The 21,892-nt window shown below is 44.8% G+C and overlaps 1 protein-coding gene across 9 annotated transcripts in view; it reads left to right on the top strand.

Moving 5' to 3' along the window:
- Phactr1 (phosphatase and actin regulator 1) overlaps positions 1-21,892 on the top strand; it is a 474,784-nt gene that overhangs the window by 183,578 nt on the left and 269,314 nt on the right. The window contains exon 1 of one of the 9 annotated variants that reach the window (XM_032884880.1): positions 2,507-3,869. The exons of 7 other annotated variants lie outside the window; for them this stretch is intronic. The gene's annotated coding sequence lies outside the window, so the exon portion shown is untranslated. Of the gene's footprint in view, positions 1-2,506; positions 3,870-4,052; positions 4,327-21,892 lie in introns of those variants that run through there. One more of the 9 variants, XM_032884881.1, reaches the window with a different exon arrangement.

A 21,892-nucleotide genomic window follows, 5' to 3' on the forward strand; every position in this document is an offset into this window, starting at 1 on the left:
AAATATAGAACCCACATGCATTAGCCTGTTCACAAGTAAGCTAGCATTTGAGGATGCAATTCACAGATGTTGGAGCTGTAATAACGTTACCAATTTATACTAAGCTGTGTTCATAAAAATGACCTTAACTTGTTCAAAGGGAAAAACTTGAGTTCAAGATGCCTTGTCTATTAAAAATTGGACATAAATCATCACCTTACCGTTTCTTTGCTGTTGGAAATTAAGTGCCAATTAAATTAGGCAAATGAATGCCTAAGACAGGGTCCAACACTAAGTACAAAGACTATTCTTGCGTAAAACGAATAAATCTTGGGTGTGTAGAAAGTTCCTTCTTTGGGTCATCTGTACTGTTTGAGTTAGAATCCTCAGGGTCACATTGGACCCCACGTCCCTGCCATCACTGCCGCATGAGAACAGTCATGCTAGTGGCGCTGATTTATGGATTAGGGGAAGAAATGGGGGGAAGATATGTGATCCCTCAGGCACATATTTGGCTGCTCATGAAGGTGATCTCATGTTTCCAGGTGAGCTCAAAGGCAGCCTGTACATGAGACCTGAAGAGGTCATTGTCATGTGGTTATGGTATATTGAGACAAGTATTATAGTGTTCTTACACTGGGTCTTCCTATGTATCGCAGGCTGGCCTCAAGCATGTAATCCTCCTGTCTCCTCTGCCTGAGTGCTGGAATTACATGCATCACCATGTGTGGCTATACGGTATCTATTTAGAGAAGCGGTGTGGTGACGTAGACAGGAGAATGGTAAGGGTAGAGAGCTACAGTCAATAGCTGAGCAACCCTTAGAAATGTATGGTATTTGGTTAGGCCTAGGCATTGTAAGGATGGATATTCCGGGCACAGAAATCTGACTACAAACAAAATCCCCGAGTCATAGTGACCATGCCACAGGAAAAGACATAGACAAAACAGAACCAAGCAATTGAAGCAATGAGGCAAGAAAGAAAAGTCCTTGAAGCCAGTTTATAATAAAGCTCCAGTGTGTGACACCAGATGGTGGGGATTTTTTCCAAAAGAGAATGGTTTTCTATTAAAGCCTTTAAGTCGGGAAGTTGTATGATGTTATGCCTGAGTTTGACGCATATGCACAGTGATGGCGGGGTAGAAAATGAATCTGAAGGGAGGAGGCAGAGGCTTGAAGACCAGGAGTGCGTTCTTGGGGTGGCTTGGGTTATAGCCAAGACCATGTGGCTTAGAAGAGTGGCCGGTAGCTTTGATGCGATTGAATGGTTTATTTCGGGGGCTTCAGGAAACGAACAGAGAGGAGAGAGAAACATAGGACATGGGGTCCAATGTGACCCTGAGGATTCAAACTCAAACAGTATAGATGACACAAAGAAGGAACTTTGTGCAAACCCAAGATTTATTTGTTTTATTCTTCATGCTTCCCTGGTGGCACAAACGAAACTAAATCTTTGGTATTATCTCAATTCCAAATTTACATAATATTTCCCTGTTCTACTCAGAAAGATACTATTTGAATGATACCATGGGGTTAGAACCAAGTGAATACAAAAACCCTTTTCTATTCATTTAATTTTGTTTTTACATTTGTCGCATTATTACACTTATTACATTAGTTATTACATTTAGTACACTGGTACATATACCAGGATGTGTGGAGGTTAGGGGACATAGGGGACAACTTGGGAGAGTCAGTTCTCTCCTTCTGCCATATAGGCTCCAGGGGTCAAACTCTGGGCGTCTGGCTAACAGAAAGTACCTTAACCCAATGAGTCATCTCACTGTCCACAAACTCTTTTTGTAAAGTTTCTAGGCAATATAGACAAATGTGTTACCAAGGAACGGATTCTAACCCCACAATGGCTAAATGTAATCCAGGGCTAGGCCATCTAATGTGGTAATCATTCTATGTGACTACTGAGGGCTTTGAATGTGACTTGACTATGAGGTGTGACATAAGCGTAAAATGCAAGTTAGAAGTCAGACATAGAAAAAGGAATACATAATAGTCTATCAATGTTTATGAATTGCACGTTGAAATCCTATTTTGAATATATTCTAAAGACAATTTCACTAGTTTGTTTTAATGTGGCTACTCTCAAGTTAAGATTATGTGTATGGTTCCTATTATATTTCTATTGAGGAGTGCTTATCTCTGAAATTCTAATTATTCAGATAACCTGCGTAAGTTTTCCCATTATTGTCCCTTGCCCATTTACTAGGGTCCAATTCCCTGATATTTTCTAATATATCCTCATTCCTATTAAGAAAGTCACTGCTGCGGCAGCTGTCACAACAGGTTTATGGTATTTACTACACCTGTGGGGTGAGACATAAACACCAATCTGTCACTCTACTTACATTTTCCTCACACATAGCTGGTCTTTGCAAGTCAGAGCAGGGGAGACCTGATTGCTAACTCCTGCCTGCGTCACTGGCTTCTCTAAAGAGGGTAATAGCAATTCCTACCAGCTAGCTTCCGAGGGGATGTGCTGGTAGATAGTTACTGCCATATTATCAAAGACAGCTCTAAAGGCTTGCTGCCCATCTACTGATAAATTTCTTTAATGTTGGTCATGGGATCTGTTTCCCTTGGTAGACATGGATGGAGGGTAAAGGAGGGAAACACAGAGACGGCAGTTACTGGCTAGTCCCAAAGAAGAGCAGATCCATCCCAGAGCTTACACCAAGGCCCAGCTTGGAGATTGGAGTGACCAGAGCCCACTCTCCATAAAAATCATCTTAGCATCCTGTGAAGGAGACCAACAGGCTGGGGCTTTGTAAATCTGATCACTATGATACACTCATCCACATTTTGCAAAGAGACTCTTCATTCCCAGTTTCTCAGTGGCCCCTCGGCAGGCATCATTCAGCAAGTGACAAGGCATATGTAAATCAGGTAAATTAGAACAGAATGGAATGGGTATCCATCTGGGAGTGTGGTGGCTTCAAAGTATGTCCTTTGCCATGGGGATTGGGATAAGGTGGGGTGAAAAGAAAAGGTTTCACTTTCCAGACCCAGCTAGCAGCTTTGTCTTGGCCATGCTTACCTTAGAAGTGGTTGGGGGAGGGTGTAGACAGATCAGGTTCAGGAGAGGTGGGGGTTGGGGAGGTAGCTAAAGACCCCTCAAGTCCAACTACCTTTTGACTTCTAGAATTAAGAGATGCGGCAACGGTAATAAACACTACAGCCTTTAGAATCTGCGCATGTGCCATAAAGCTGTATAAGACTTTTCAACTCTGGGTTCAGACACTTATCTGAAACCATTCAGTACCTAATCTCCAGAAAGCTACTGTAGTTACATCCTAAAAAATCTCTCCTTGTCCTCCACTGGCATTTAGAAGGTTATGTACCCGTGCGGAAAGGCAGTCCCCAAACGAAAATCTGGAAAGGTTAATTGTCATAGTCTGGTGTTTTGAGTGTTTCTGGGGTTATAGATGCAGCCTGGGGTTTGGGCTGGGGACTTAAGGTGGCAGAGTGTTGCTGTTGGATCAGTTTAAATTATATAATGGAGCCAGGAGAGTCGAGTGATGGGATTGCAAATTCCCTTTAGAAGGAGACAAACTGCATATTAAAAAGCTCAACAAATATTCAAAAAAGAAAGAAGAAAAAAAAAGGCAACAGCTAAGGCGGTGACTGAGAGTTCCAGACTTCTCCGTGGTTGAGTCCTTGGGATCCTCCCAAGCTGAGACAGTGGAGCTGAGCTGCGGGGCGGCTGAGACTAAAGACTCTCAGAGCTTGGGGGCGATCAAGTGCAGGTTCAGGGTCTGAATTGGATCCTCAGGCTACTTTCTGTTTCACTTCGAAATGTCCCTTGCTTCCCAAACCGGTGGCCTCCCAATTCCAGTGAAAAGCTGGACTCCTTGGAAACCTCAGGCTCTGTGAAGGTAAGAGGTGACCGCGTCTAGCCTCGGGGGCGGGGTGGGTAGGTACCATCGCCCTGCTGGGTCTGGCTGGTTCCAGGCAGGAGGCGATCTGTCTGCCTGCAGTTCTGGGGATTCTAATGAGGCTGGGGGTTGGGAGTGGGTGGTATTTGAGCTTTGACAGGGGGGATGCAGGGGCCCCCTGCTGCCGAGATGCTTGGCCACCTTCTATGGGGTGAGTTGAATCTGTCCCCCAACTTCTCCACGAGGGAGCTGGTCAGTGGCCAGGCTCTGGCAACGCCGGGAAGGGAAAGGAAGGGGCTGCCTGGCACCGCAAGGCTGTGTGTGTGTAGCGTTTGTGTTTGCAGAGCTCAGCCCCGGGGGAGACTGTGCTCACTCTGAAAGCACAGCTGTTGAAGAGCTAGAGCAGACCGGGTGTGGATGTGTGTGTGTCAGTCCAGAGATCTAGGCTGTCTTTAAGGTAGGCGCAGGAGTCTGAAATCATTTCGGTGCTTTCTTTTTTGTGGGTTTCTTAGGTGCCTTTTGTATTAGCTTTACACTTTGCATGGTTTAGAGGAGTTTTTCTTTGGGGGGAACTGCCCGCATCTATTGATTTGGTTTTAAAATCTTCAAGCCCAGCTCCTAGGATGTCCCTGGTTTGTCACCTAGCCTATCCTTGAGGACTGGTCTAGATCTGGTGATGTTTTGTAGACCAGGATAGCCTCTCGCAGGCAGACTTCACTGCAGTGGAGGCACCGGGAGCCCTGGATGCCTGCTGAAACCGGCTCTTGGGAGCCTTGGGAAGTTTCTGACTTAAAGACACAGGAAAGGCAAAACCCTGAAATCGTAACCTGTTCTTCAGGGGAGGTGGACTGGGGAAAAGCTGTAGATACAAGTGAAAGATAACTTGAAAATGGGAAGGGGGGAAACAAGGGCTGGGTTTGGCGCGATGGAGGGTCCGGGCATCACATCCTAAGGCTTGCTTCAAGGAGATGCCCAAATCTGTTCACTGACTCACGCTGGATAAGAATCGCCTTAGGAGATCATGCTGGGCACAGGCTTCTAGAGACACACGATCAGATCAGACATGCCGTACAAGAGTTGGTTTCTAATTGTTATTCTTCTCTGACCACCTGAGGTGCACGAAACACAGCACAGTGATGCTAAAAACAGAAGGGAAACCGTCCTTAAGAATGCTGACTCTGAAGAGATATTCAGCTCTGCTGTATCTTCTCTCACCTTACTCCCAGATCTGGGCAAATTGTGTGAGGTGAATGTGTCGACTTAAGCAACTCTTTACAATGGGGCCGTTATTCTGTGACAGGGCATTACACTATTCAAATAGAAATGTCTTATCCGTGGCTTTTAAGTCTCAAGGACCATACAGGGCATTTGAAAACCCACAAGCCTTGTCATGCATTTCTGTCATCTTGTCTTTCTTGGGTCCCTGATAGGGTATTTATTGATACCCAACAAAGCCAGAAGATATCCTGAAGTTTTAAATTAAAACCTACGCTTGAAATATAGGTGCTACAACATTGCAAATATTTATGATAAATATGAGAGCAGCTCAGTGCCATCTTGTAATGGTCATAGTGGTCCCTCGGGGGAAACCTTGCTTAAATAACTGAGTTACCTGTGTCTGGATTTTTATCAGCTGAAATGTGCTAGACACCCTTGTTTCAGAACTGTGATGATATACAGAAGACTATGATTCTTTTTTAAAATAGCATTTATTTATTCATACTTATTATAATTATATTTATGTTCAGAAAGCTTAAGTGTACATTTAACCCAGTTTTGTGGAGAGTTCTTTAGCCTCTGCCTTTTTCATTGTGGCTCGACAATGAGAGCCACAGACTTAGAACCCCGGATGTTGCCTCCCCAGTGGCGGCAGATCTCGTCATATCTGTCATTATAATTGGTCCTAATAGCTTCCACCAGCTTAGCCAGAGCACCCTTGTCTTCCGAGTTAACCTGTGTGAAGGCAGCAGTGGTGCACGTCTTCCTGTGGACTGGGGCCCCAGCCTGGTCTTTCCCTTGATGATGCAGTAGGGCACCCCATCTTTTGACACAGGGCAGGCAGGAAAACCACCAGCTCAATGGGGTCTACATCATGGGCAATCACCACCGCCTTCTTGTTCTCCACCAAGGTGGTGACTGTATTGACCCCTGCTCAGAGGACAGGTGGTCTCTTAGTTGGGACATCCCCTTTGTCTGCAGCTTTCTTCTCAGCACAGGCCAGCAGCCTTTGCTGCTTCTCCTGCTTTGTCTTTGGCCTGTACTTGTGGGCAAGCTTAAGCAGCTGAGTCGCTGTTTGCCTGTCCAGGGCCTGGGTGAACTGGTTAATGGCAGGGGTACTGTGAGCTACTTATAGACGGTGGCTCTTTGCCACTGCAGCCTGATGTAGCAGGGCCATATGACGATGTATGTGAGATCTCTTTTTGGCTGGATATCCTGCCCAAAGCCAAAGTTCTTGGGTCTTTTCTCAAACGAAGGATTGACCACCTTTTTGGCCTCCATTTTCTTCACAACAGCGAGGGCCACGGCCACCTTCTTCCCCTTGGCCTTCTCTCCTTTGGGCATCTTGCTCGGCTGGAGGAGAGAGCCCCCTCCCACATTCTTTAAGATGGCCTCCAGACACTGCAGAGCATAGAGCTCTGAACCACTTAGCTTTTGAGCACATAACTTTGCACGCTAATTTCCTACAATTTGACGGTCTACCTCAGTTTGGGTGCCCACATTTTCTATGGCAAGAATTCAAGCTTCCAGTTTTATAAAAGACTTCTATGTTGCTTTCTGTACAATGGGATTCTGGGAAGTGCCCTGTAGGTGCCACATTTTGTCCCGTCCTGGGTATTTCAATACTTTACAGACCATGAGATCAGAAGATGTAACACAGAACAGGTTTTGGAAGTCTCATTCTTACAGTAATACAGATGCTTCGGTTAAATTAATAGGTTCTGAAGTCAGGTTGAGCCATGTTCCCATTCCTATCCCAACACCAGTTTAATGAGTGTACATTAGGTGGGCTTCTTGGCCTAAGACTTGGTTGACTCATCTATGAAATTGGATGATAGCAATTTGAAGTTGCTCTCATTCCGTACAATCTGAAACTGTCTTGAAAACAGGAGGGTCTCACGTGGATAAAGCAACGTAGATGAGGAAATTGTAGCAACTTAAACTGTGAGTACCAGCTGTCATCATTGGTCTCCTATGACAGTAGGTGACCACAGACTTTTTGAACAACAACAACAACAACAGAAAAAAAAAACCCTCAAAACCAAACGAGGTCATTCATGTTCTGTCATGTTCTCTCTCAGACAATAAAACATTTTGGACATGCTTTCTTTTAAGCTGTACAGGATATCAATGGTAGCACCAGGCGAGCACACTTGGTCCCCAGATACCTCTGAGCACTACTTACTGAAGGATACCACCCTGCTGACCCAACTGCTAGAGTGGTCTAGAAAGGCAGCCCTTGTCTATGTAAGTCCAACGCAGCGTCCACTGGATGTTGCTTAACACAGCCTGTTTGATTTTCCTCTGCCTTTGTCCCAGCCTGAATCTGCCGGGCTCAGGGATCCTGGGGATTTTATCCCACTGGAGCAGAAGGGCCACCGTGGTTTATGACTGCATTCTCAAGGTTCTAAAGCCACAGTATGATTAATCTAAAGGCACTCAAAGCCCAGTTTGCATTCCTTGAGTATTTAGCTTTCTGTGAACCTTGGAAGTCACAGCTTCAGGCTAAGAGATAAAGTATGCAGATGCCTAGCTTCCACCTTCGGAGGAAACAGTTAAATAGACACAATTTCCTCTTAAGGATTGCTGTGAGGAAGGAACGGTGAAGAACCATGAGGGCTTCTTTGCCTAGGAAACCCACAAGATAATGCCACAATCCTAGAGAAACAAGACGGACAACCCAACCAAACTTCAAGGAAAAGTGAGATAAACATTTCTAGAAAAGGAAGTACATGTTGATAATCAGAAACACCCTTGACGTGACCGCGGTGCAGTGTAGCGAAGGAAGGCGAAGGGCCACCTGTGGAAAAGGCAGTGCAGGATATGAGGGGAGTATGGAGAAGCTCAGCTCGGACCCTGAATAAGTCCTTTAGTTTTATTTCCTCAGTTACAAAATGATAAGTAGCAACTTCTCTCTTTCCCCCAAGTACTTGAGAAAAACAAACAAACAAAAAGTTTCCACCAAAACTGATGAGAGATGCTGGGTCCATGCCTCAGGCTGGTAAAGTGGTTGCCAGGTAAGATTGAGGACCAGGGTTCTGATCCCAAGAAACCAAGTAAAAGCCAGGTGGGCGTTGCCAACCTGTAATTCCAGAGCTATGGGGAAAACAACGGGAAATCCCTCGAGTAAACTGGCTAGCCAGACTAGCTAAAACAGTGAACTTCAGAGATCCTACCTCAATATAAGTTGGAGAGCCATCAAGGAGGCTGTCCAATGTCAGACAATATTGGGTCTCAACATGCATATGTGCATACACACACATACATATTAACACACACACTCACACATAAATATGCATCCGCACACATGTACAACCACTACATGTGAACACACATACGACAAACACACACACACAAACACATACACACACGCGCATATGTGTTTGTCCAAGCAAGTGTTCAAACTTTTGTGCATGCATTCATGCGTGTGAAATAAACAAACAAAAGCCTAAAAAGATAGGAACCTATGGTATTCCTTGTAAATCTAGCCAAAAGGAATTAAAAACTATTTAGCATTAAAAAAAAAGTCAAGACAAAAGGGACTTGTGTATTAGTAAAAGCATAAATCTTCTTGCTGAAAATAAAGAAGAAAATAACTTCATATAGTCTCAAACTAGCAAATAATGAACAGATGTTAGGTTAGTTGACTAGGCTGCCTACCATAACAAAACACCACTGGCTGGGTAGCTTTAAGAACGGGAAGGAGCCTTTCACAGCTCTGTAGGCTGTGAAGTCCAACATCAAGGAGCTGGCAAGGTTCTCTGGGAGGCCTTTTGTGCTTGGGTTACAGACTCTTTTGAGTCTTTTCTCTGTGTTTTTGTGTGGTCAAGCTTTGGTCTACGTTTTGCTTTTATTCTAATCTCTTCTCGAGAGCACACCATGGGATGAGACCCTCCCTTGTAGCTCGCATCTCACCTTAGTCATTTCTAAGGTTTACTTTCAAATGGGGTCATCTCCATAGGTGTTGGCAGTGAGCATTTCCGTATGAATTGACAGCTATCAAGTCAAGGAGACTTTTCTTTAAGTGTGGCACCCTTATTTCTAGATCTGGGAGATCAGGAGAGAAACCTAGCCTTTCTCTAAAGGAAAGCAGTCCCTTCTTCAGTTGGTCAAAGGCTGGTCTATAGAGACCATCTGGGGTCACCTGGGCCAAGCAAGCTTCAAGAGAAGCTTGACTTCCTGGGGCATTTGTAGCATGCAGGAAAGCAAGGGCCTTGCTATATTGACTCCCACTAGGTGTTCTGTCAGAGAACTAAATGGGTTGCTCTTAACAAGGCTGTATCTACTGGATACAGCTCTCCAGGAGGAGGGGTGCCCTTTGATCAGATGTTCTCTTGAGGTCCAAAGGATGGTGGCGCTTTGGTAGACAACTTCCACTCCCTTTCAATCCTCTGCCTCAGAAAGGAAGTTGAAAATTGATACTTTCATCCGGGTTCCTAGCATGGTTTCCATGACCATGTATGCTCACAGCACCCTGTAGTCAGCCCCCAGCCCTCTCTGTTCTCATTCTTCATGCATGGTGACAGTTCATGGCACAGCTTCTTGAAACAGACACACATAGTCTCACACATGCTCATGTACACGCCGGATGCAGAAGCAGACTCTGGGAGTGGCAAGGAAAGTGACTTGCACGTGGTCTTTGCAAATGGTTTCCTTTCTGAAGTTTTATCCCGTTGAGTTCACAGAAATTGCTCGAAAGGTTCTTTGGTGTTACAGCAAGCAGGGGGAGTGACACCTGTCGTTAATGTGCAGACAGAAAAAGGCACAAACCAAGAAACAATAGCAGATGGAGTGGGTGATTCAGGCGTGCAATGGGTGGGTAGGAGGGAGGGGTCCGAGAGTGCATATGCTTCGTCTCCACTGCCCACCAGCAGAGAGGAGGCTTCCGCACCTTTAGTGGGACCATTTGTACATACAAGAGGACATATCCCAGTTCCCAGTTGTCAATGTGAATGCTCTACCCAAATAAAACAATTCAAGCTAAAATGTGTTTGGGGAGGGGGACTGGATTACACAGACAAGATGTGTTGATTTTCCTTTAAGTTTACTGTGGCTGATAATGAGAGATTATATTAACAAGAGCAAGGGAGTCCATATTTAGTGACGTGTGACACACCCCATCATGTTCTTTCTCGTTAAAAATAAGATATGTGCCAGGCGGTGATGGCGTGGTGTATCTTTAATCCCAACACTTGGGAGGCAGAGGCCAGTCTGGCCTACGTAGTGAGTTCCAGGACAGCCAGGGCTGAGAAACCCTGTCTCAACAAAACAAGGAGGGAAGGAAGGAAGGAAGGAAGGAAGGAAGGAAGGAAGGAAGGAGGGAGTTGGGGGAGGGAGGGAGGCATGATAGCAGCAAGAGGCGAGTTTATAAAGTGTTTGCTATACAAGCTACAGGACCTGAGTTCAATGCCCAGCGACCAGAACCCAGTTAAAAACCCAGATGTGATGATGTGAATGTGTAATCCCAGTACTGAGGAGACAGAGACAGGAGGCTACCTGAGCCTTACTGTAGAGCCAGCCTAGCCTACGAGGTGAGCTCCAGGCCAATGAAAAACCTTATCTCAAAAAACAACATAGATGGCACCTGGGAATGACAGCCACTAACACACATGCACACACATGTACACATGTGTTCATGCCCCTGCATATATGTGCACCCACACAAACACATACCCATCCCATAGACACACACATGAATGGTATCCCTCCAACTCTTTAGATAGAAAGGTTACTCCATGGGTGTTCCAACTATGCCTGGTTCTCAACAAGGAGGGCTCCTCTTCAGAGGCAAGGAAGGTGATTTATTATGGCTGAACATCAGTTTGCCTCAAGCTCCAAGCTATTTGGAAGTAAGTCCATTGAAATTATTAAGTGATTTTTGTGATTATTAGAATGAGGTTGTTGGAAGAAACTATGATGCCATTACAATATGTTGCTGTCTGAATCATTTAACCCCAATTTCAAGGTTCATGACTTGCCCCAAAATGGGGCCCCAGCACTGAAAATGGTAAAAAATATGAATTTTGGAGCAAGTCCCCTTGCTTTGCCAATGCAGCCTAGGCCTTTTGACTTTTGTAACAAATTGGAAACACTTCTGGTTTTTTTGGTTTTGTTTTTTGTTTTTTGTTTTTGTTTTTGTTTTTGTTTTTGGAGGGGTTCCATTTTTGTTTTGTTTGTGTTTGTGATTTTGATGGGGGGGTGTTTTCTCAGTTTTGTTTGGTTCATATGTAGAATTTCTCAAATCAAAATGTGCTTTATAAATATCATGTCTTTCTCAGTCAGTGCAATGCTAGGTGCTGTGTGGGGGTTGTTGTTATGGTGTTTAATCAGTGAGCATTTATCATCTACTGTACTTAGGGCAAGGCATTGTGCTGGGAGTTTTGCAGTGCATGAGGAGATGAATCACATCAACCCCTCCCCCCATACTTTTTTTAAGAAAAATAAAACATGTGCATAAGAGTTTCAACAAAAATGCAGAAGTGACAGCTTCCATGGGAACAGAAAAAATGTGGTTATCAAAGTGGGGAAGAGGGAGAGAGTCATTCTAGCTAGAGAAGGATATGGAGTTCTTTTTAACAGAAGCATCTGGAGGGGCGGGGTGGTTCTAGTTCCAGGTGGGGTGAAGAAGCAAAGGAAAAAGGATGGAACCTCCCCACAAAGGAGAGAGGGAGAGGGAGAAAGAAGTAGGAAGCAGGCTCCTAAAGGAAGCCACTCCTAGGGGTTCAGGAGGCAAAGTGACCAAGCCAGCATTGTTGGTGGAAGGATGGGGACAGGTAGAAAGAAAGTAAACTGTTGTTAGATGCCTTGGGGGAAAACTTGGACGGCAAGCCCAGAAATGACATGGTGACCCTCTTAAAGCTCTGTATAGGGTAGCACGAATAGAGAGAAAGAGATGATGATGGTGAGGAACCGCAAGAAGTGAAAGGTTGCACTGCCCAGTCGATGCTTTGGGATATCTGGTTCAAACTGTGCCTCGAATCCAGCACGTATGACGAGGCAGCCGATCCTGACATACGGAAGGCATACCTGGCTATTGAGGGGTTCAAGAACAGATGCGGGCAGAAATGTAACCCTGCCTGGGAGCGATGCTTCAATAGTTACTAACATCCACCGGGAACAAAACTGTGGACGAGGGAAGTCCATTTCTTTCCACAGGGACCTAATGGAAGGGAGTTGAGGACCCAGTCAAGTACCTGTACTTGGACCTCCTTTTGATCCCCAAACCCATGGCAAAAAGCTAGCGCAGGGGGCTGGAGACTCTGTTGTTAGGAGCTCTTGTTGCTCTTTCAGAAGATTCAGGTTTTGTTTATCTTCACCTCCGTTCCAGAGATCCAACACCCTCTTCTGACCCCCACAGCCACAGCCACACCTCTTGCCAGAAATAAATCTTAAAACAACAACACAACACGTAGCCAGCACAGCGGTGTGCACTTGGGGAAGTGGAGATAAGCAAATCCCTGAGATTTACTGGCCAGCTTGGCCAGCATGGCGAATTTCAGAACAATCAAAGATCCCGTATTAAAAAAAAAAGTCATTCCTTCAGGGTGGACACTTGTGGATGTCCTCTGACCACACACATCTGCATGGCAGTTTAAGGCTGAGAGAGATAAAGAAATATGCCAGACCAGAATGCCACGATGAAATGGCATGGCATTGTAAAGACAAGATAAACAGCCTCATTTGGAAAGGACAGTGAAGAAATGGGGGGAGGGGTGTCTAAATGGTTTAGGAAGTAGGCTCCACTGATGGCATAAGGGGACAAAGGAGAGGAAGGGGTTCCAGAGAACCCTCTAGGGTGTTGGAGCAGTGGGACAGTTAGAATCCGGGGAGTCTGAGGGTGAGCCGGGAAAGCACTGGTACTCCAGACAGCAGGAGGGAGAGCGCAGGTCTGAGAGCAAAACTACTGAGTGTTATTTTATGAGCACTCACTGTGTCGCAGGTGTTGTTGCGGGCTCCTAGGGATGATGTAGTTGACCCCACACGTCAGGGGTTACTGTACCTGTTCTGCAGATGAGAAACTGAGGTTGTGGGGCCCACAGACACCCCACCACTTCCAGAACAGAGATTCCAACATGGCGGGGGGAGGGAGCCTAACCAGGTTGATTATAATTGCAGCGAGACGTTTTGGAGCTTAGAGGAAGTGCAGATGATGCTAATAACTCCCTGCCTTGCTCTCCACTCTCCTAGTTTCAGTTGTACGTTTCCAGAACCTTCCTTCCCCCGCATTGACTGCATCTCTCTCTAGCTACCTGCCAATTTTGTTCAAATTCCTCTCTTCCTAAGGGATGTTGCTCTTCTGGCCTTCAGATTTCTTCCTCTTTTCCTTCCTCTTTCTTTCTATCCCCTTTTTCTCCTCTCCTGCAGGGCAAAAGAGCGGCTAAAATTATTTAGTAGCTGCAGAAATTCGACACGCTGAGTCAAGTGTGTCATTATATGAATTAAAATAGTTAACGTTTCAGTGTTCCCTAGAATATGATACCTGTTTTTGAGAGTTATCCTCTAGGTCCTTCTGAGGTTCCCAAGTTCCTAGAGGTACAGTTTCTTTACAAATGGCTCAGTAAGAGAGAAGTGAAGTGTGACCACACTGTTTGTCTCTTAGATTGTGGAAAACCTGGAATAAAAAGTCTTGGTTCTCATTTCTATTTCACCTCAGACATCAACGGTCTCTGACTTTTAACCTAGCAGACTTCCTGCAGGTGTCCGAAGTCAATATTGATGAACCTTATTTGTCAATTTCTCTGAGACAGTAAGAAATAAGATATTCCTGAACACTTAAGTGAGCCTCACAGCTCTCTTAGTGCCTGGGGATAAAACAGCTTCACAAGGGAACAGACAGTGTTGCATCTGAGACAGCTCAAAGCCATTCGTAACATTCTAAAGCAAGTTAGCAATACATCAGGGAGACTCAAGCCAGAGTCTCGGGCTTCTTTCTTTCTAAAATGCTCCTCGAATATGTCCGTGAAGGTGACCATTCTTTCTGGTCACATGCAAGTGCCGTCCCTCAAGCTGTGGCAGTCCTTCAAATACTCTCCACCACTCAAGGCCTGGAGTTGTAGGGAGACCATCAATCTAGAATTGCTGTAGGCAAGTAGAAAAGAATTCGCCCAAGGGGAGCTTCTATTCTCTGAAATAACCCGTTGAAGCCCTTCCTTTATAGATTAAGAAAGAAACCTCTTGAAGGATACTAAACCAGAAAGAGAGGAGTGAACAGCAATGTAGAAGATGTTTCCACACTTAGTGGACCGTAGCTCTTCAGTGAATTCATTTTCGTAGTCTGTTAACGTGGGAACAAAGGTTCTGAGCGCTCTGTCTTCTTACTCAGCCGCAGCCTGAAAGGCTGCTGGGAAAGTGAAGCTTTGTTTGATCCAACAAACACAAGAAACCATCTTTCAAGTATCCCGGACAGAACTAAATCCAAACCGTGCTTTGCCAAACCCAAGGGAAATTCGCTGCATATGTTTCTGATTCATTTATAGTTCCATCATCAAAACGTTGCTTCTCCGGGACTAGTTGTGGCCAAGAAACTCTTTATGAACCATTTAAAAGCATTATCTCAAAAACAGGAAAGCCTCCGTGTGCCAAGAACTCACAGAGGCCTCCGCAGAGGAAGCCTGAATATTGAGCTTTCTCTCGTGGTAGAACCCCCTGCCCATCCTGTCAGGAAACCTGTTCTGAGTATCTGAAGTTTCTTTGCCTTTCGCCACATTCCATCTGCTAAATGGCATCTCAGGAGGTAACTCTTTGACTGAATTCATTATGTCAGTGTGACGCTATTAGAAGGCTAAGGCAGGGGACTGAGGTATAGCTCAGGTGGTAACGCTCTCACCTAACAATCACGAAGCCTTAGGTTCGATTCCCAGTGCTGTACAACATGCAGTGCGGTGGAACAATCCTGTAATCCCATTGCTCAGTGGACAAGGCAGGAGAATCAGAAGTTCAAAGTCATCCTAGGCTACAGAGTGAACTTAGGCCCAGTGGATGATGCCCGAGACTCCATTGTTTTCCAGGTTTTGTTTTTGTTCTTTAAGTAGACTTTCACAGGTGGATCTGTAAAGCACTCAATTCCAAATGGCCGTTGACTCCAAAACGAAACAGGGAGGGCAGGAGAGGTCGCTTTATTTCTAAAGTTCAAAAGAATCATCGTGGTAGCACACGCATAGTCTAAATTTGGCATCTTAACCAATTTAAGTGTCCAGTAGTTCAGTGGCATTAAACCAGCGCGTTCGCCATCTTTTTCTGGAATTCTTCCTCATACGAAATTGAAATTCCGTGTCCATTAAGTGGTAGACCGCCCCATGTCCCACACATTCCATTTCCCGTCCTTCCAGCCTCTAACCAACCACCATTACTGTCCCATTAAAATGTGACTTCATTCATCAGGCAGCATGAGCTTTCGTGTCTGTGCTTTCGTGAGGAATTCTGGGTAGAGAATAGGAAAATGTCTTGTCAAGAACTGTGTGATTATCAGGGCTACATCGTGACACCCTTCCTCATAAACAAAAACAAAGCAAAACAAAAAGTAATTGACACGGCTGACTATCCATTGAGATGACTATCAGTCCCTCAGGTACCTCACAAAACTAGAGTTCAGCAAAGATGTCATTATCCAAAAATATAAAGTCTAAAAGACCCTTACTAAGACAAGTGTGTCTCGGATTAACATAACATTAGACTCTCTCGGGGAACCTGTTACTATTCCTCAGATCTGCAATGACACTCAAGGTATCCCACTCCTCAGTCTCCCAGCGGTTTCTCCTTGAACCACATTTTGTAAAAGAAGGTTCTAGAGGACCAGTCGATGGCCCTGGGGAGCCCTTAAAATTCTAAATCAAATATTTTAGGTGAGTGTTAGGCCTTGGAATGTTTAAGTGCTCTAGAGCTCGCATGGCGAACCTCTCTGACTTGGGAATGGAGTTCATATTTCCATGCTGCCTCTCCCGAAATCAAACAACTTACGCGCTCCCAGGTGACTGTTTTACCCTAGGAATTCAGACTTCTTTAATAGGAGCCCCAAGGAGGTATTTCTATGTTGCTGATAAAAGGAGCCAAATGTTTTAGATTCCTATTATGTGGACTGCATAACTGACATTCAGCTAGAAAAATCTAGCAGCCTTGTATCCTCTCCTGTGCAGAGGTCATCCTACATATTCAGGTGAGGCTCATGGGAAAACTATGAACAAAACTAACACAAATCCTCAGATGTAAAAAAGGGGGGTTAATATGCACAAATGCTTGGGCATATATTGAGAACTCAGAACCCTGTGCTAAAAAGCATCAAGAGAAATTCTTGCGCTACAAACGTTTGGAACGGGTATCGGGATCCGCTTGTCTGCACTGTAAAACCAACACAATATTACTTCTGTGGCACATAGGCTTCCTCTTATAACCACACACTGACGCGTCCTCTTAGATGAGCCTCTCGCACCCTGCGCCCCCGAGAAGCTGAGACTGCCATCCAGGGTTGTGTAATTAACATCACTCACGTCAGTATTAAAGAGTGTCTGCAAAGTGCAGCTGCTTCCACTTTAAACCGAATCTGAACGTCTCTTCCTCACAATGTGACTTTCCATTTAGTCACTCCTAATTTTTGATGACAGAAACTATCGTGGGCCAGCAAGGAAGGGAACTTGCCAACAGCCTTGTGCTCTCTGAGCCTACATGAGGGAAGGACAAAACCAATCTTCACAACTTGTCCTCTGGCCTCTGTACAAGCAGACAGACAGACACACAGACACACAGACACACACACACACACGCAATTACTGTGGCATACGTAGATCTATTTGCTCTGGTAGGTAGGTGCCCAGTCAACTTAACGCAAAAGAAGGGAACTTAAGCTATGCCATGCTACTTTACAGCCAAAATTTAACCCACCAAGAAACCACTCTTAGCTACTCCCACTTTTTTATTAAGGCTAGTAGCCTGTATTAAAGAATTATAAGTTTCACTGTCACGTATATTTTCCATTTTGTGCTGTGGGTAGTTCGTGTGCACGAATCAAAATGGACAGAAAAACAATCAGGAAAGACTCTGTCATTTTTCCCCCCCAGGAGTGAAAGTGTATTCTAATGACCAGACGTCGAATGATTACTAATGAACAGATAGGACCAGGACAGCCACAAAGAGGGGTGTGTGTGTGTGTGTGTGTGTGTGTGTGTGTGTGTGTGTGTGTGTGTGTGTGTGTATTCACTTGTGCTTGTGCATGAGTGCAATGTCAGGTGTCTCCTCATTCACTCCCCATCTTATATTTTGAGGCATGGTCTCTTACAGAACCTAGAATTCAGTGTTTGGCTGAGTGAGGGCTGGTGAGTCCCCAGAGTCCATCTGACTCATCACTACTCTACCCAGTGCTAGGCTACAGACACACACTGCTGGGCCCAGCTTTTTCATGGTGTCTGGGAATCTGTATTCAGGCCTTCATGCGTGCACAGCAAGGACTTTGCCCACAGAGCCATCTCTCCAGTGTTTTCATTACAAAACACTATTTTTGAGCACAGTGTGTGGCCGGCCTGGGGCTGTTGGAAATCATTCAGGATCCTCTTGCTCATTTCTGCTCTGACCCCCATCTCCGCTGTTGTGAGTCCTGGAGCTTACAGTGCATTTCTTGTTACCTTTGTTGTCAGCCCTACTGATTCACTGAGACTGGTTCCAGGTGACCCTCAGACACCCAATTCTATGGCATCAGATACCCAAATCTCTTGCATACCATGACATAGTATTTTCATACAGCCTAATCCATCTTCCTACTTTACAAGTCACCTCCAGATTACCTATAGCACCGAAGAGAATGCAAACACTATGTAAATAACTTGTTCATATTATTTACAAACAATGCTTAGGGGGAAGCTTTTAGGCCTGTTCACTGTGCTGATGCCTTTTTTCTTGAATATTTTCTTTGGTTGAATTTATAGGTACGGAGCTGGACTGTATTCTTTTGAAATTGTGATTTGAAAATGTACCCTCTAAATTCCAGTTCCCTGTTACTGGAAACTCAAATAACTCAAGTCTCTTTGGGGATATTTTCAGATAGACTCAATTTTTCATTTTTGAAGAAGGAATATCTGTTACATAATTTGTACGGACAGCCAGTGAGCTCATAGATGTCAGTTCACTGAGACAATGTAATTCTCTTCTCGAAGCAGCACAATTCATATTTGGATTCTATCTAAATTTTGGGGGTGGGGGAGCCTGAGATTCTAGCCAGGGTGATCTCTGAGATAGTTCCTTAATTCTCACAGCTGGGGATGGCAGTTTCTGGTGATAGATGAGAGGCATCGAAAGAGATGTGCTTCCAGTAAGAAATTAGGCTACAAAAAGAGTGCAGAATTGTTATCAACACCAAAAACAAACAATTGGGGCCAGGCCCGTGCAGATCCGGGCAGAAACAATAAAGAAATTAAGAGAAATAAGATGGTAAGAAATGAGGGAAAGAAAGAAACAGAAGGTCATCTCCAGATCCCAAAGATAGAATTCTGGGAACTAGAGAGAGGACTCAGGGGTCAAGAGCATTTGCTGCTCTTGCAGAGGACCAGGGTTCTGTTCCAGCACCTAAGCAGGATAGGTTGCAACTGCCTGTAATTCCAGTTCTGGAGAATTGAGAGTCGCAGACCACCAGGTAGCAAGATTCTGGAGGGAGGGAGAGAGACAGAGACAGAGAGTCAGAGACAGAGAGAGACAAAGAGACAGAGACACAGTCAGAGACAGAGAGATAGAAAGAGACAGAGAGAGACAAAGAGACAGAGAGAGACAAAGAGACAGAGACAAAGAGATATCGACAGAGTGACAGAGACAGAAGCATGCCAAAATCATTTTTAAAACAATATCGATGCTAGCAATAATAAGACAAATTTGAGTCATGGTGGCAGCTTTTCCGGGAGATTCTCATTTGAACAGCCTGGCAACCTCCTGAATCTCTAGACATCTTAAAGGAAGATAGGAATGTCACCTCACAAACCCCGAGGGAATCCAATGCAGGCTAAGAATGAAACCCCTGGAGTAGCTCTATCTGGAAATTTCCTGGGAGTAGAAAATTTTCAACCACACACTCCAAGTGCTACACACCAGCCCTGTGTGGCCAGTGAGCCCTTGAAGTGCGCATAAGGACAACTGGAGTGGGCTGTGTCAACATGGGATATTGCAGATGTAGCCAGAAAAGATACATAAAACATCTGCTGGTGATCTTTCTACTGTTATACAGTGAGACGATTCTTGGATATATTTGGGGGGGATGGAGCGTGTGAGCCATGCTGTAGATGTGGAAGCTGGGCTATACCCTGCAGGACTTGGTTTTCTTCTTCCATGTATATTCCAAGGATTGAACTCAGGTCATCAGGTTTGGCGGCAAGCGTCTTTACCCTCTGAGCCGTATTGCCAGACGTTAAGAAATAATTTGAGCAATTCCTTTTTAATCTTCTTAATATGAATGCTAGATGCTTTTGTTGTTGCTTAAGATCTAACCTGGGACCATTCTCTACTTTAGAGCTTCACCCAAAGCGTTAGAACACATTAAACTGTACTTCTATCAGTCAGATGTGCATGGAGCCTGCAGGTAAAACTGTAAAGGGCTGTTCTTTTAAATACAAGAATTAACAGAAAGCCCCAGAAAGAAGAGCTTTTCAATACTAATTTATTGGTTTTGGGATGTAAAATGTGACTTAAAATTAATTCCATATTGTGGTGTATGAACCCAAGGTCTTTCTCAGTGAAGTTAAGTTTCTACCACAAAGCCATACTCAGTCCGATTTCAACTTCAAGCTCATAATCTCCCTCTACTTCCTTAGCTGCTTTTATTCAAAGGCTAAGGGGTGTCAGCAAAGACTTGGGGAGGTAGGAGCCTCCACCTGTCTACATTCCTGAAAAAAAATGTTTCTTGAGTTAAGCAGAGTATTACTCTGCAGTTAGCCATGTTTTCTCTAGAAATTGGTGAGAAAAATAAAATACCATATAAAAACTCTCTGAAAAGATTGGTCTAGATAATAGATTGCCCTCTCCCATCAAGTATCCATTAGTATGTGTGTGGCACGGAGCATGAGAGACATCTCTGAAACCCTAGCTTCCAATTAGATTCTCTGAGTTTGCAAGGAGAAAAGCCCAAAACTTAGGACTGAACAGAGTTTTCATGCTCCTATTAGTAAGTGTCTAGTGGTAGGAAGCCCCGTGCAAGGCACAGAGCACACAGTGTGCAGCGTTGGGTAAGAGAGACAAAGACCCCGCTCTCTCCGGGGTTACAGGAAACAGGCAGTCACAACACAACGCGATAGCTTGTACTATAAGAAGCCGCAAAATCATGTTGCCAAGGAATCCGATAAAGACATAATTGGAAAGAAAGAAAAAGACTCAAGCCTGAGACCTGCAGCTTGCAGCAGCTGTTGCAGACACAGGGACCTGTCCAGGTGAACAGATGAAAGACAGAAGAGCATCAATTGTGGAAACCCAGAAACTAAAACCCATGTCATTTTTGCCATCCTATAGAAGGCAGGAAGGGGGAGGGATAAGCTTAGAGACGTGACAGTGGGCCAGGACAGAGTCCGTGATTCCACTTATGTGAGGTGTCCAACAAGGTCAGTCTACAGAGGCTACATAGATCGGTGGAAATAGAAGACATGATGGTAAGTTGTGAGTTGGTTTCTTTGGGAAATGGTGGATGTGTTCTAAGAATCGATTTTAGTGATGGCAATTCTGTAGTACGTAGTAAGACACTTCAGTATACTAAAGTTCATGGAATTGTGGTGGCTTCTATAATTAGAATATATGCAAAGTGTGTCTTAATAAGGCTTTCAGTGGCTGAGGGTGTGAGTCAACAATAGAGCATTTGACTAGCCCGACCAAAAGCCCTGGGTTCAACCCCTAGCATTACGGAAAGATTGATAACACTAACTGAGGGGCTAGGAAGATGAATCGGTAACTAAAAGCACTGACTGCTTTCAGTGAATCCTGACTCAATTCCCAGTACCTATACGATGACTCGCAACGATCCAGTTCCAGGAGATCTGACACCTTCTTCTGGCCACCATGGGCACTGTACACACATCGTGCACAGACACACATTCAGGCAAAACACCCATTCCCATAAAATAATAAAATCATTTTTTTAAAATTTGATAAAGTCATTCAAATAGAAAGCACCCTAGAGACCCCGTTAAGGATGAATGACGCAGACCCAGGCACCTGCTTCTGAGGTGCTTTGAACAGTGCATAAGTTCTGCCTGCAAAATTGTAGTGAAGTAAAGAGAGCGGACCCCTATTGAGTCCCTGCTGTCCAAGAGAATACCTGCAGGGATACCTCACACACACCGTCACATTAAACTTCACCACAGTGAGCTAACACCCTTCGCTGCAGTTATGTTTCGTTGCTGTGGCAATGGGGGCATCATCCTAATGGGTCAGAAATAAGGGTCAGAAATAGCAGCCGGCACTGTTATTTCTGTGAGACCGTCATGGCTCTGCAGAGGTGAAGCGCCTTGCCCAAAGCTTTGCCCCGGATTAGAATGTAGGGGACATAGGACCGAGAGCTTTTCACTTTTATTTTCGCTGCTCTGCAGTCCGGACATGGATTGAAGAAAAGTGCACGGGGCGGGGTTGAATTGCTTGGGAGACTGACCGCCCCTGTAACACATATCCCTGGTGTATCCGCTTCCTGTTCCTGCTGGGACAAATTGCCACAAACTCTGTGGCTTAAAGCAACTCTGTGTCCTTTCCTGGTTCTGGAAGTCAGGAGGTCAAAGCCAACCTCACCGAGATGAAGTCAAGAGGTAGGAGGAGCTGCTGCCCTCTGAAGGATCTTGGGAAACTCCAGGGCTTTATCT

The sequence above is a fragment of the Rattus rattus genome, chromosome 14 (assembly GCF_011064425.1).
Source record: "Rattus rattus isolate New Zealand chromosome 14, Rrattus_CSIRO_v1, whole genome shotgun sequence".
In the NCBI taxonomy this organism is placed as follows: Eukaryota; Metazoa; Chordata; class Mammalia; order Rodentia; family Muridae; genus Rattus; species Rattus rattus.